This window comes from Mchenga conophoros, linkage group LG23, assembly GCF_057382185.1.
Source record: "Mchenga conophoros isolate Kocher_MC1m ecotype Shallow Benthic linkage group LG23, M_conophoros_male_GT1.1, whole genome shotgun sequence".
Classification (NCBI taxonomy): Eukaryota; Metazoa; Chordata; class Actinopteri; order Cichliformes; family Cichlidae; genus Mchenga; species Mchenga conophoros.
In genome coordinates, this window is record NC_140547.1 from 40,950,648 (window position 1) to 40,963,348 (window position 12,701).

Below are 12,701 nucleotides of genomic sequence, written 5' to 3' on the forward strand. Positions count from 1 at the left end.
ACCACAACACGGCAAATCTCCGTTAACGAGCTACCGCCGATCGCCCCGTGCATGGGGCTAGACGGCCAACACGTTAACGAGCTAACTGCGCTAACACACTAGTTCCCACCCATGTAATTGAGCATTGCATGGCACATCCAACATACTGTTTTACTTTAGTCCATGACTCGCTTACCTTCAGGGTCATACGTCACATGAAAACCAAAATAATTCCAAACGCCAGATCTGAATGAGGGTGGGGGAGGTGCCCTGCGCTCTTCCTTCTGACTATGCTGTCTGTGTGGAGCACTCAGTGGATCTGCGCTCGACAGTGCAGCCTAGGCGGAGTAGTCGAACGCAGATTCACTGAGCGCACAGACAGCATCGTCAGAAGGAAAGTTGATAAAATAAATTACAAATGTTGTATTGTTCGATACATATGCGTACCGAACCGAAAGCACTGTATCGAACGGTTCAATATCGATACGAATATCGTTGCACCCCTATAATATATATATATACATCCATCCATCCATGGACCACTTCTACTTTTAATGCTACTGCAAATAACCACAAACCCACAATCCCTGGCTTACTTTGTCCATTAGATCACTGGGGCCACACATTAAGCCACATTGCTGGGCATTGTTCAGTACACAGCTTATACATTGCAGAATGTGGGGAAATACCAACTGTTTTCCAACTGTCATGAGATTCTTGTTGGAACTTGTCTTGTTGTTCTTTCTTGGGATATAGATTTTCTCAGATAAAGTGAACTCATCAAGTATTTAATAAGTATTAACCACATTATATTAAGCTGCATTTTGCATTTGGTTTGTTGACATGCCACATTTATGTTAAATTCCTTGGTGCTTCATGTTGCATATTCATGTTGCTGTTGTGACTGTATTAGTGGCTCAAGAACAAAGACTTCACAAGACCTCAAATACACTTGTAAGTATGACAACCCTGTTTCTGCTAGTCTTTTAAGTCCTCAGCTGAGAAACAACATGAATTTTTACTTAGCTTTACAGTTCCTAAAGCCAGCCACTGTTTAATCCTATGAAAAGCCCCTGTCTGACCCCAGTAAGCTAACAGAAATTATTTACAGGGTAAGACCCTAAAAGCAAAGTTTTATTTATATGAGTTTGACTAAAAGCCTTGGACCCTGACCTGGTGTATTTTGTACTTTTTTAACTACAATCTTAACATTGTAGTGAAAACCAACAACCACAGAATTAATTTGTAGTCCTATTGTTAGTCACGTTGTGCATTCAGATTGTGGCCATGTCAGAAAAGAGTCAACAACTTTCCAAAAGCAAATATGTGAGTCAATGTTTAATCCTGGGTGAATTGGCTTCTTCTTTACACAGAAAACTGCTTTAAAATAAAAGTTTTTGGTACCTCTCAAGTGCAATCTAAGACATTTATGGATTGAAAAATGAGATGCTAGATAGATGGCTCAGACACTACTGGACACTTTAAATCCACTATAAGGCTGTCATGTCAGGAGACCACATGATTGGCCCTTCACCTAAGCCTCCCAGCATGACTCTGCTTAAAGACATCTCATTGAACTGAGGGGAAAAGCCAACCCTTATAAAAAAGAAAATTAAGCAGAGTTGCACTTGCATTAACATCATTTTATCCATTTCATCACAAACACAATGCACAACAATTTCTATTACAACACAACAGATGTCTCTGATTTAGAGAATAATCAGTGGGAATCTGTGCATTGAGTTCAACTTCTATTTTGTGTTAAAGCAAAAGCAAACACTGCAATGTTGACTCATGATCAAAGTGCAGCAGCACTGAAATAAATCACACAGGAGAAATTTTACAAATTTCACACCATCTTTTACATTTCCAGTGTTCTCATACCAGTCCATTACTGTATACATGCTGCAAAAAATATACAAGTGCATTTGTATCACAGTCTACTTAAGCTCAATGCAAAGCTCACTGCCTGGTAAATATAGAGAATTTAACTGACTAAACTGACATGTTGTCATCCTTTTCACATGCTACATAACTACTCTTTGTAAATAGGCCTACATACTAACTGCATCATACGGAAGACTATTTGAACGTTGACACTGAGGATTGGAAAATGTTATTCCCATGTTAACCTTGATTCTGTGATATTTAAATGAGAAGTTAATAAACAATAATCAGATGTAAGTACATTCAAGCAGAAATAAGAACCTCCAAGTACCTGTTAAACTGTGTTATTTGTCAAATGACAATTTTTAAAAAATCTTTAATCAAAAATAAATAAATAGGTGATTCTACCCTTTGGGAAAAGGCAAGCATTTTACCCTTATTTAAGTGAATAAGCTTAAATAAACTAACATTCCAAAATGCACAATCTGCTGCCTACCTGCATCATGAGCACCTGCGTCACGCCGTAACTGCATGTTATGTAAATATGTTCTTTCAGGTGTCATGGTCTTATACCAGACTTTTTTTTTTTTGGGTTTTTTTTTAACAGGCACTATTGACTCGGTAGATGTTGCACCAATCAGATCCATCAACTGAGGTAATCTACCTGTTAACATCAGGCTCATGTCATTGATTGGTTTTAGGTTTAATATTAAGGTACGGGGACTGGAAATGTTTGTTAGTGCAGTAATCAAAAGGGCCAGTTTAGTAGAAAGTGATTAATATATTGCAGTTATTAACAAGAATGCAAGAGGAGCATTGGTTTCTTTTTTATTTATTTTTTTTAGTAATTTAATTAATACTTCAGTTTGAAATTCATAAAGCTCATGTCCATCAAACATATAACACCATTACCATTTGAGAAATGAAAAACGCAACATTGTTGCCATTAAGCATGACAAGTATCTAGCTGACAGGATAAAGGTATGTTTATTTATCTACAGTTCTGTTATTTTAATTACTTTTAGTTCCACTAAAAGAGGGGGAGTAGCAGGAGTATGTGTGACGTGCTCAAACACAGCTGGATCAAATGCCTGAATTAGCTCTTCAGCATGGCATCAAGTTTGGCAAAGGCCTGACAACAAGCCATTCATTTGATTCAGGTGTGTCAGAACAAGGATGCGTCTAAAAGCTAAAGAAAAAAAAGAAGTTCTCCAGGACTGGAGCTGGAGTCCCTGTGCTAGGCTCTATGTACACATAAGGAGTCGCCTTTGGTGATCGGGCGCAGTTATCGTACATGACTGACTCACTCGGTGGCTGTACTACAGGGTAACTTGTCTGCGTTTTTGGGGAAAAGGACCTGACTGTCGCCTGTTTTTGGACACAGTTCAGAGAATCGGGCCATCCAAAACACATAGCAGAGGATGGTTTCGATCCATCGACCTCTGGGTTATGGGCCCAGCACACTTCCGCTGCGCCACTCTGCTGGACAGCACCCTAGATGGGACTCGAACCCACAATCCCTGGCTTAGGAGGCCAGTGCCTTATCCATTAGGCCACCGGGGAAGATGAGCGCTTGACTTCCTTTCTTTGGAGGTTGTTTCGGGGTTCGAGTGAGAGCCATGGTTTCAAGCTGGTTTTTAGTTCAAAGATGAAGCTGTATTTATGAACATTTGAGAAACGCTGAGAAAATAAATTACACTCTGGGCAACTCAGTGTCCAGAACTCTGGCCAGCCAACACGCTGTGCTTATTGCTCCACTTTATTTGGGGGCGTTTATGTTGTCTGTTGAGACTTGTGAAAACACATGAAGACCAGAGAGTACCAACGATTTGAATCACTGAATCTAGTTCCACTAAAAGAGGGGGAGTAGCAGGAGCATGTGTGACGTGCTCAAACACAGCTGGATCAAATGCCTGAATTAGCTCTTCAGCATGGCATCAAGTTTGACAAAGGCCTGACAACAAGCCATTCATTTGATTCAGGTGTGTCAGAACAAGGATGCGTCTAAAAGCTAAAGAAAAAAAGTAGTTCTCCAGGACTGGAGCTGGAGTCCCTGTGCTAGGCTCTATGTACACATAAGGAGTTGCCTTTGGTGATCGGGGGCAGTTATCGTACATGACTGACTCATTCGGTGCCTGTACTACAGGGTTACTTGTCTGCATTTTTGGGGAACAGGACCTGAGTGTCGTCTGTTTTTGGACACAGTTCAGAGAATCGGGCCATCCAAAACACATAGCAGAGGATGGTTTCGATCCATCGACCTCTGGGTTATGGGTCAAGCACGCTTCCGCTGCGCCACTCTGCTGGACAGCACCCCAGATGGGACTCGAACCCACAATCCCTGGCTTAGGAGGCCAGTGCCTTATCCATTAGGCCACCGGGGCAGATGAGTGCTTGACTTCCTTTCTTTGGAGGTTGTTTCGGGGTTCGAGTGAGAGCCATGGTTTCAAGCTGGTTTTTAGTTCAAAGATGAAGCTGTATTTAAGAACATTTGAGAAACGCTGAGAAAATAAATTACACTCTGGGCAACTCAGTGTCCAGAACTATGGCCAGCCAACACGCTGTGCTCATTGCTCCACTTTATTTGGGGGCGTTTATGTTGTCTGTTGAGACTTGTGAAAACACATGAAGACCAGAGAGTACCAACGATTTGAATCACTGAATCTAGTTCCACTAAAAGAGGGGGAGTAGCAGGAGCATGTGTGACGTGCTCAAACACAGCTGGATCAAATGCCTGAATTAGCTCTTCAGCATGGCATCAAGTTTGGCAAAGGCCTGACAACAAGCCATTCATTTGATTCAGGTGTGTCAGAACAAGGATGCGTCTAAAAGCTAAAGAAAAAAAGAACAGTGCCTCTCCAGGACTGGACTTGGAATCCCTGTGCTAGGCTCTATGTAGACATAAGAAGTGGCCTTTGGTGATCGGGGGCAGTTATGGTACATGACTGACTCACTCGGTGCCTGTACTACAGGGTTACTTGTCTGCATTTTTGGGGGGAACAGGACCTGACTGTCGTCTGTTTTTGGACACAGTTCAGAGAATCGGGCCATCCAAAACACATAGCAGAGGATGGTTTCGATCCATCGACCTCTGGGTTATGGGCCCAGCACGCTTCCGCTGCGCCACTCTGCTGGACAGCACCCCAGATGGGACTCGAACCCACAATCCCTGGCTTAGGAGGCCAGTGCCTTATCCATTAGGACACCGGGGCAGATGAGCGCTTGACTTCCTTTCTTTGGAGGTTGTTTCGGGGTTCGAGTGAGAGCCATGGTTTCAAGCTGGTTTTTAGTTCAAAGATGAAGCTGTATTTAAGAACATTTGAGAAACGCTGAGAAAATAAATTACACTCTGGGCAACTCAGTGTCCAGAATGCTGGCCAGCCAACACGCTGTACTTATTGCTCCACTTTATTTGGGGGCGTTTATGTTGTCTGTTGAGACTTGTGAAACCACATGAAGACCAGAGAGTACCAACGATTTGAATCACTGAATCTAGTTCCACTAAAAGAGGGGGAGTAGCAGGAGCATATGTGACGTGCTCAAACACAGCTGGATCAAATGCCTGAATTAGCTCTTCAGCATGGCATCAAGTTTGGCAAAGGCCTGACAACAAGCCATTCATTTGATTCAGGTGGTTAACAGGCTTTCAAGATGGCGGCGCACGTAGTTGCAGCAGCTCAGTGTTCTACCGATCGATGCTATGTTTGGATAATTTTGTACGCCTTATGTTTGTTTTTGTGTTCTACCAGCCAAGCGAATAACATCTATAGCCGACATGATCTCCTCAAGATTGGAGTAAGCTACCGCGAGAGCGTGACTAGCAAATTTGTCCGCTTACACAAGATACCGGTGGAAATAGCGAGGAGTCCGGGCTCCCCATGGATTGTTATCCCTTCGGGGTGGAGGCGCAGGCGGCGTCGAGAGAGAAGGAGACGGCGAGGCTGCAGGGCCGGCGCGCTAGCCAGGCTACGGAGGCAGCCACTCAAACCACCGCTCCCCAGCCTATTCATCACAAATGCCAGATCCCTCGCGAACAAGTTGGACGAATTGAGATTGCAAATAGCAGCAAATAACTTCATCAAAGACTCATGCATCCTTCTTATCACTGAATCCTGGCTACATCAATCCATTCCAGACTCTGCTATTGAGCTAGCAGGCTATACCACACAGCGACATGACCGAACCGTGGACTCCGGTAAGCGCAAAGGAGGGGGGCTCTGTATGTATGTGAACAACAGCTGGTGTACCAACACAGTGATAATAGACCGTCACTGTTCACCGGACATTGAATATCTGACTGTTAAATGCAGGCCCATCTACCTACCTAGGGAGTTCACCGTTGTCATAATAACAGCTGTTTACATACCACCAGATGCTAATGCTAACTCTGCGATCGCACTCCTGCATACAAACATCAATAATAAACAGAGCACTTACCCTGACGCTGTACATATCGTAGCAGGGGACTTCAATCACGCAGACTTAAAAAGAGCAATCCCCAAATTCCACCAGCACGTCAAGTGTGCCACTAGGGGTGACAAGATTCTGGACAAAGTTTATTCCAACATCAAAATGGGCTACAGGGCCAGACCTTTGCCACATCTGGGTCAGTCTGACCACTTGTCACTGTTTCTAATCCCTGCATATGCCCCCCTCAAGAAAACTGCTCTTACCATCACAAAGAATATTACCATATGGCCAGAGGGTGCCTCTCAGCAGCTGCAGGACTGTTTTGACAGGACTAACTGGGATATCTTTGAACATCAGGACTTGGAAATGTTCACAGACGGTGTCCTCTGCTATATAAAACACTGCATAGACACTGTTACAGCAGTCAAACGGATCCGGGCTTATCCCAACCAAAAGCCCTGGATGACCCGGGAGGTCAGGCAGCTGCTGAAGGAGAGGAACATTGCGTTCAGGTCTGGCAACAGGGATTACTACACCACAGCCCGATCCAACCTGAAGAGAGGCATCAGAGAGGCAAAGGGGGACTATAGGAGGAGGATCGAGGACCATTTGAAGAGTAATACCAGCCGGCAGGTGTGGCAAGGCATCCAGCACCTAACCAACTATAAGATCAATCTCGGAGCTGCGGACGGTGACCTGGAGCTGGCAGAGGAGCTGAATATCTTCTTTGCCCGCTTTGAGACCAGGGTACCGGAGGTATTGGAGCCACAGCAGCAACACGCCACCCATAGCAGCACCACCCTCACCCTGGAAGAGCACGAGGTGAGGCGTATGCTGCAGGCTGTTAACCCGAGGAAGGCGGCGGGTCCTGATGGTGTGCCAGGTCGAATATTGAGGGATTGTGCAGGACAGCTGGCTGGGATCTTCACCAGGATTTTCAACAAATCCCTCGCACAGGCGACTGTCCCACTCTGCCTGAAGTCCTCCACCATAGTCCCCTTGCCTAAGAAGCCCCACATCACCGGCCTGAATGACTACAGACCGGTGGCACTCACCCCAGTGGTAATGAAATGCTTTGAGAAGCTGGTCCGCAGACACATCACAGCAGCCCTGCCCCGCAGCCTGGATCCACACCAGTTTGCCTACAGAGCAAACCGATCCACGGAAGACGCTGTAGCCACAGCACTCCATGCTGCATTAACTCACCTGGAAGAGCATGGTAGCTATGTGCGGATGCTCTTCGTGGATTACTGCTCAGCTTTTAACACCATCCTTCCACACAAACTGGTGGCCAAGCTACAAGACCTGGGGCTTCCATACAGCACCTGCATGTGGATCAATGGCTTCCTCTCGGGCCGTAGACAGAGAGTCAGAGTTGGCCATCACACATCCTCAGCCCTGAGTCTCAGCACTGGCTCACCCCAGGGCTGTGTGCTCAGTCCACTGCTCTACTCTCTCTACACACACGACTGCACTCCTCGCCACCACAGCAACATCTTTGTGAAATTTGCAGATGACACCACAGTGGTGGGGCTCATTTCCAAGGGAGACGAGTCTACGTACAGAGACGAGGTGGAGCAGCTGACGTCATGGTGTAAGGCCAATAACCTCCTCCTCAACACTTCAAAAACCAAAGAACTCATAATAGACTTCAGAAGGAAAAAGGCAGAGATCCAACCACTATTCATAAATGGGGACTGTGTAGAAAGGGTGGCAAGCTTCCGCTTCCTGGGAGTCAATATAGAGGAGAACCTTTCCTGGAGTGTGAACACCTCCGAGCTGCTGAAAAAGGCCCAACAGAGACTGTACTTCCTGAGAATTCTCAGGAGGAATAACATCACACAGAGACTGCTGGTGTCCTTCTACAGAGCCACCATTGAGAGTGTTCTAACTTACTGCATATGCATCTGGTACACTAGCTGCAAAGGGGCTCAGAGGAAAGCACTCCAAGGGATCATTAACACCGCCCAAAAGATCACTGGCTGCCCTCTCCCCACACTGGAAGTTCTACACAACGCCCACTGTTTTAAAAAGGCCCAAAACATCATAAAAGACACCTCACATCCTGGCCACTCCCTGTTCGAACTGTTGCCCTCAGGCAGACGGTACAGGGCAATCAGAGCAAGGACTAATAGACTCAAACACAGCTGTTATCCAACTGCAATAACACATCTGAATACTACAAAAAAATGTCCATCACGCCACTCTTGTGTTAATCTATGCACGGTCTGAAGCATGTGTGTGGGAATGTATGTGAATGTTTTACTGTTATATCTTATTAGTATTTTAAGTATTCTATCTATTTTATTTATTGAATTTTATTGTTTTATTTATATTTTGATATTGCTAGGGATGATGCAATGATCGGGGACCATTCTTAATTTCGTTGTTCTCATGACAATGACAATAAAGTTTCTGATTCTGATTCTGTGTGTCAGAACAAGGATGCGTCTAAAAGCTAAAGAAAAAAAGAACAGTGCCTCTCCAGGACTGGACTTGGAATCCCTGTGCTAGGCTCTATGTAGACATAAGAAGTGGCCTTTGGTGATCGGGGGCAGTTATGGTACATGACTGACTCACTCGGTGCCTGTACTACAGGGTTACTTGTCTGCATTTTTGGGGGGAACAGGACCTGACTGTCGTCTGTTTTTGGACACAGTTCAGAGAATCGGGCCATCCAAAACACATAGCAGAGGATGGTTTCGATCCATCGACCTCTGGGTTATGGGCCTAGCACGCTTCCGCTGCGCCACTCTGCTGGACAGCACCCCAGATGGGACTCGAACCCACAATCCCTGGCTTAGGAGGCCAGTGCCTTATCCATTAGGCCACCGGGGCAGATGATTCCTTAACTTCCTTTCTTTGGAGGTTGTTTCGGGGTTCGAGTGAGAGCCATGGTTTCAAGCTGGTTTTTAGTTCAAAGATGAAGCTGTATTTAAGAACATTTGAGAAACGCTGAGAAAATAAATTACACTCTGGGCAACTCAGTGTCCAGAACGCTGGCCAGCCAACACGCTGTGCTTATTGCTCCACTTTATTTGGGGGCGTTTATGTTGTCTGTTGAGACTTGTGAAACCACATGAAGACCAGAGAGTACCAACGATTTGAATCACTGAATCTAGTTCCACTAAAAGAGGGGGAGTAGCAGGAGCATGTGTGACGTGCTCAAACACAGCTGGATCAAATGCTTGAATTAGCTCTTCAGCATGGCATTAAGTTTGACAAAGGCCTGACAACAAGCCATTCATTTGATTCAGGTGTGTCAGAACAAGGATGCGTCTAAAAGCTAAAGAAAAAAAGTAGTTCTCCAGGACTGGAGTTGGAGTCCCTGTGCTAGGCTCTATGTACACATAAGGAGTCGCCTTTGGTGATCGGGGGCAGTTATCGTACATGACTGACTCATTCGGTGCCTGTACTACAGGGTTACTTGTCTGCATTTTTGGGGAACAGGACCTGAGTGTTGTCTGTTTTTGGACACAGTTCAGAGAATCGGGCCATCCAAAACACATAGCAGAGGATGGTTTCGATCCATCGACCTCTGGGTTATGGGCCCAGCACGCTTCCGCTGCGCCACTCTGCTGGACAGCACCCCAGATGGGACTCGAACCCACAATCCCTGGCTTAGGAGGCCAGTGCCTTATCCATTAGGACACCGGGGCAGATGAGTGCTTGACTTCCTTTCTTTGTAGGTTGTTTCGGGGTTCGAGTGAGAGCCATGGTTTCAAGCTGGTTTTTAGTTCAAAGATGAAGCTGTATTTAAGAACATTTGAGAAACGCTGAGAAAATAAATTACACTCTGGGCAACTCAGTGTCCAGAACGCTGGCCAGCCAACACGCTGTACTTATTGCTCCACTTTATTTGGGGGCGTTTATGTTGTCTGTTGAGACTTGTGAAACCACATGAAGACCAGAGAGTACCAACGATTTGAATCACTGAATCTAGTTCCACTAAAAGAGGGGGAGTAGCAGGAGCATGTGTGACGTGCTCAAACACAGCTGGATCAAATGCTTGAATTAGCTCTTCAGCATGGCATCAAGTTTGGCAAAGGCCTGACAACAAGCCATTCATTTGATTCAGGTGTGTCAGAACAAGGATGCGTCTAAAAGCTAAAGAAAAAAAGAACAGTGCCTCTCCAGGACTGGACTTGGAATCCCTGTGCTAGGCTCTATGTAGACATAAGAAGTGGCCTTTGGTGATCGGGGGCAGTTATGGTACATGACTGACTCACTCAGTGCCTGTACTACAGGGTTACTTGTCTGCATTTTTGGGGGGAACAGGACCTGAGTGTTGTCTGTTTTTGGACACAGTTCAGAGAATCGGGCCATCCAAAACACATAGCAGAGGATGGTTTCGATCCATCGACCTCTGGGTTATGGGCCCAGCACGCTTCCGCTGCGCCACTCTGCTGGACAGCACCCCAGATGGGACTCGAACCCACAATCCCTGGCTTAGGAGGCCAGTGCCTTATCCATTAGGACACCGGGGCAGATGAGTGCTTGACTTCCTTTCTTTGGAGGTTGTTTCGGGGTTCGAGTGAGAGCCATGGTTTCAAGCTGGTTTTTAGTTCAAAGATGAAGCTGTATTTAAGAACATTTGAGAAACGCTGAGAAAATAAATTACACTCTGGGCAACTCAGTGTCCAGAACTATGGCCAGCCAACACGCTGTACTTATTGCTCCACTTTATTTGGGGGCGTTTATGTTGTCTGTTGAGACTTGTGAAACCACATGAAGACCAGAGAGTACCAACGATTTGAATCACTGAATCTAGTTCCACTAAAAGAGGGGGATTAGCAGGAGCATGTGTGACGTGCTCAAACACAGCTGGATCAAATGCTTGAATTAGCTCTTCAGCATGGCATCAAGTTTGGCAAAGGCCTGACAACAAGCCATTCATTTGATTCAGGTGTGTCAGAACAAGGATGCATCTAAAAGCTAAATAAAAAAAGAACAGTGCCTCTCCAGGACTGGACTTGGAATCCCTGTGCTAGGCTCTATGTAGACATAAGAAGTGGCCTTTGGTGATCGGGGGCAGTTATGGTACATGACTGACTCACTCGGTGCCTGTACTACAGGGTTACTTGTCTGCATTTTTGGGGAACAGGACCTGAGTGTTGTCTGTTTTTGGACACAGTTCAGAGAATCGGGCCATCCAAAACACATAGCAGAGGATGGTTTCGATCCATCGACCTCTGGGTTATGGGCCCAGCACGCTTCCGCTGCGCCACTCTGCTGGACAGCACCCCAGATGGGACTCGAACCCACAATCCCTGGCTTAGGAGGCCAGTGCCTTATCCATTAGGACACCGGGGCAGATGAGTGCTTGACTTCCTTTCTTTGGAGGTTGTTTCGGGGTTCGAGTGAGAGCCATGGTTTCAAGCTGGTTTTTAGTTCAAAGATGAAGCTGTATTTAAGAACATTTGAGAAACGCTGAGAAAATAAATTACACTCTGGGCAACTCAGTGTCCAGAACTATGGCCAGCCAACACCCTGTACTTATTGCTCCACTTTATTTGGGGGCGTTTATGTTGTCTGTTGAGACTTGTGAAACCACATGAAGACCAGAGAGTACCAACGATTTGAATCACTGAATCTAGTTCCACTAAAAGAGGGGGAGTAGCAGGAGCATGTGTGACGTGCTCAAACACAGCTGGATCAAATGCTTGAATTAGCTCTTCAGCATGGCATCAAGTTTGGCAAAGGCCTGACAACAAGCCATTCATTTGATTCAGGTGTGTCAGAACAAGGATGCGTCTAAAAGCTAAAGGAAAAAAAGAACAGTGCCTCTCCAGGACTGGACTTGGAATCCCTGTGCTAGGCTCTATGTAGACATAAGAAGTGGCCTTTGTTGATCGGGGGCAGTTATCGTACATGACTGACTCACTCGGTGCCTGTACTACAGGGTTACTTGTCTGCATTTTTGGGGGGAACAGGACCTGACTGTCGTCTGTTTTTGGACACAGTTCAGAGAATCGGGCCATCCAAAACACATAGCAGAGGATGGTTTCGATCCATCGACCTCTGGGTTATGGGCCCAGCACGCTTCCGCTGCGCCACTCTGCTGGACAGCACCCCAGATGGGACTCGAACCCACAATCCCTGGCTTAGGAGGCCAGTGCCTTATCCATTAGGCCACCGGGGCAGATGAGCTCTTGACTTCCTTTCTTTGGAGGTTGTTTCGGGGTTCGAGTGAGAGCCATGGTTTCAAGCTGGTTTTTAGTTCAAAGATGAAGCTGTATTTAAAAGCGAGACATTTTAAATAAGAATAAGAAAGAAAAGTATTTCCTTGTGACCCCCTCTCCCTGTTAATGCCCTACCTGGCCCCTGGCAACACTTTGCTAGACCCGCCCCTGCACAGTTACCAGCTGTCAGCTACATAAAAAAAGGATCTTGGTGTTATTTGTCTCTCAGAAACAGTTCATAAC

The 12,701-nt window shown here is 45.9% G+C and overlaps 1 protein-coding gene and 12 non-coding genes across 16 annotated transcripts in view; all 13 read right to left on the bottom strand.

The window, feature by feature from the left end:
- The window catches only part of LOC146547833 (copper-transporting ATPase 2-like), a 28,887-nt gene extending 26,453 nt beyond the window's left edge, over positions 1-2,434 (bottom strand). For all 4 annotated transcript variants that reach the window (XR_014890732.1, XR_014890733.1, XM_085264837.1 and 1 more), the window contains exon 1: positions 2,363-2,434. The gene's annotated coding sequence lies outside the window, so the exon portion shown is untranslated. The remainder of the gene's footprint in view (positions 1-2,362) is intronic.
- Positions 2,435-4,177: 1,743 nt separating this feature from the next.
- On the bottom strand, positions 4,178-4,250 carry trnar-ccu (transfer RNA arginine (anticodon CCU)). The gene has a single exon. It is a non-coding gene; the product is annotated as a tRNA-Arg (tRNA).
- Positions 4,251-4,927: 677 nt separating this feature from the next.
- On the bottom strand, positions 4,928-4,999 carry trnam-cau (transfer RNA methionine (anticodon CAU)). The gene has a single exon. It is a non-coding gene; the product is annotated as a tRNA-Met (tRNA).
- A 6-nt stretch (positions 5,000-5,005) lies between these two features.
- trnar-ccu (transfer RNA arginine (anticodon CCU)) lies at positions 5,006-5,078 on the bottom strand. Its single transcript has one exon. It is a non-coding gene; the product is annotated as a tRNA-Arg (tRNA).
- A 3,963-nt stretch (positions 5,079-9,041) lies between these two features.
- Positions 9,042-9,114, bottom strand: trnar-ccu (transfer RNA arginine (anticodon CCU)). Its single transcript has one exon. It is a non-coding gene; the product is annotated as a tRNA-Arg (tRNA).
- Positions 9,115-9,784: 670 nt separating this feature from the next.
- On the bottom strand, positions 9,785-9,856 carry trnam-cau (transfer RNA methionine (anticodon CAU)). Its single transcript has one exon. It is a non-coding gene; the product is annotated as a tRNA-Met (tRNA).
- A 6-nt stretch (positions 9,857-9,862) lies between these two features.
- trnar-ccu (transfer RNA arginine (anticodon CCU)) lies at positions 9,863-9,935 on the bottom strand. The gene has a single exon. It is a non-coding gene; the product is annotated as a tRNA-Arg (tRNA).
- A 677-nt stretch (positions 9,936-10,612) lies between these two features.
- trnam-cau (transfer RNA methionine (anticodon CAU)) lies at positions 10,613-10,684 on the bottom strand. The gene has a single exon. It is a non-coding gene; the product is annotated as a tRNA-Met (tRNA).
- A 6-nt stretch (positions 10,685-10,690) lies between these two features.
- Positions 10,691-10,763, bottom strand: trnar-ccu (transfer RNA arginine (anticodon CCU)). The gene has a single exon. It is a non-coding gene; the product is annotated as a tRNA-Arg (tRNA).
- A 675-nt stretch (positions 10,764-11,438) lies between these two features.
- trnam-cau (transfer RNA methionine (anticodon CAU)) lies at positions 11,439-11,510 on the bottom strand. Its single transcript has one exon. It is a non-coding gene; the product is annotated as a tRNA-Met (tRNA).
- Positions 11,511-11,516: 6 nt separating this feature from the next.
- On the bottom strand, positions 11,517-11,589 carry trnar-ccu (transfer RNA arginine (anticodon CCU)). The gene has a single exon. It is a non-coding gene; the product is annotated as a tRNA-Arg (tRNA).
- A 678-nt stretch (positions 11,590-12,267) lies between these two features.
- trnam-cau (transfer RNA methionine (anticodon CAU)) lies at positions 12,268-12,339 on the bottom strand. The gene has a single exon. It is a non-coding gene; the product is annotated as a tRNA-Met (tRNA).
- Positions 12,340-12,345: 6 nt separating this feature from the next.
- On the bottom strand, positions 12,346-12,418 carry trnar-ccu (transfer RNA arginine (anticodon CCU)). The gene has a single exon. It is a non-coding gene; the product is annotated as a tRNA-Arg (tRNA).
- Between the last annotated feature and the right edge of the window lie 283 nt (positions 12,419-12,701).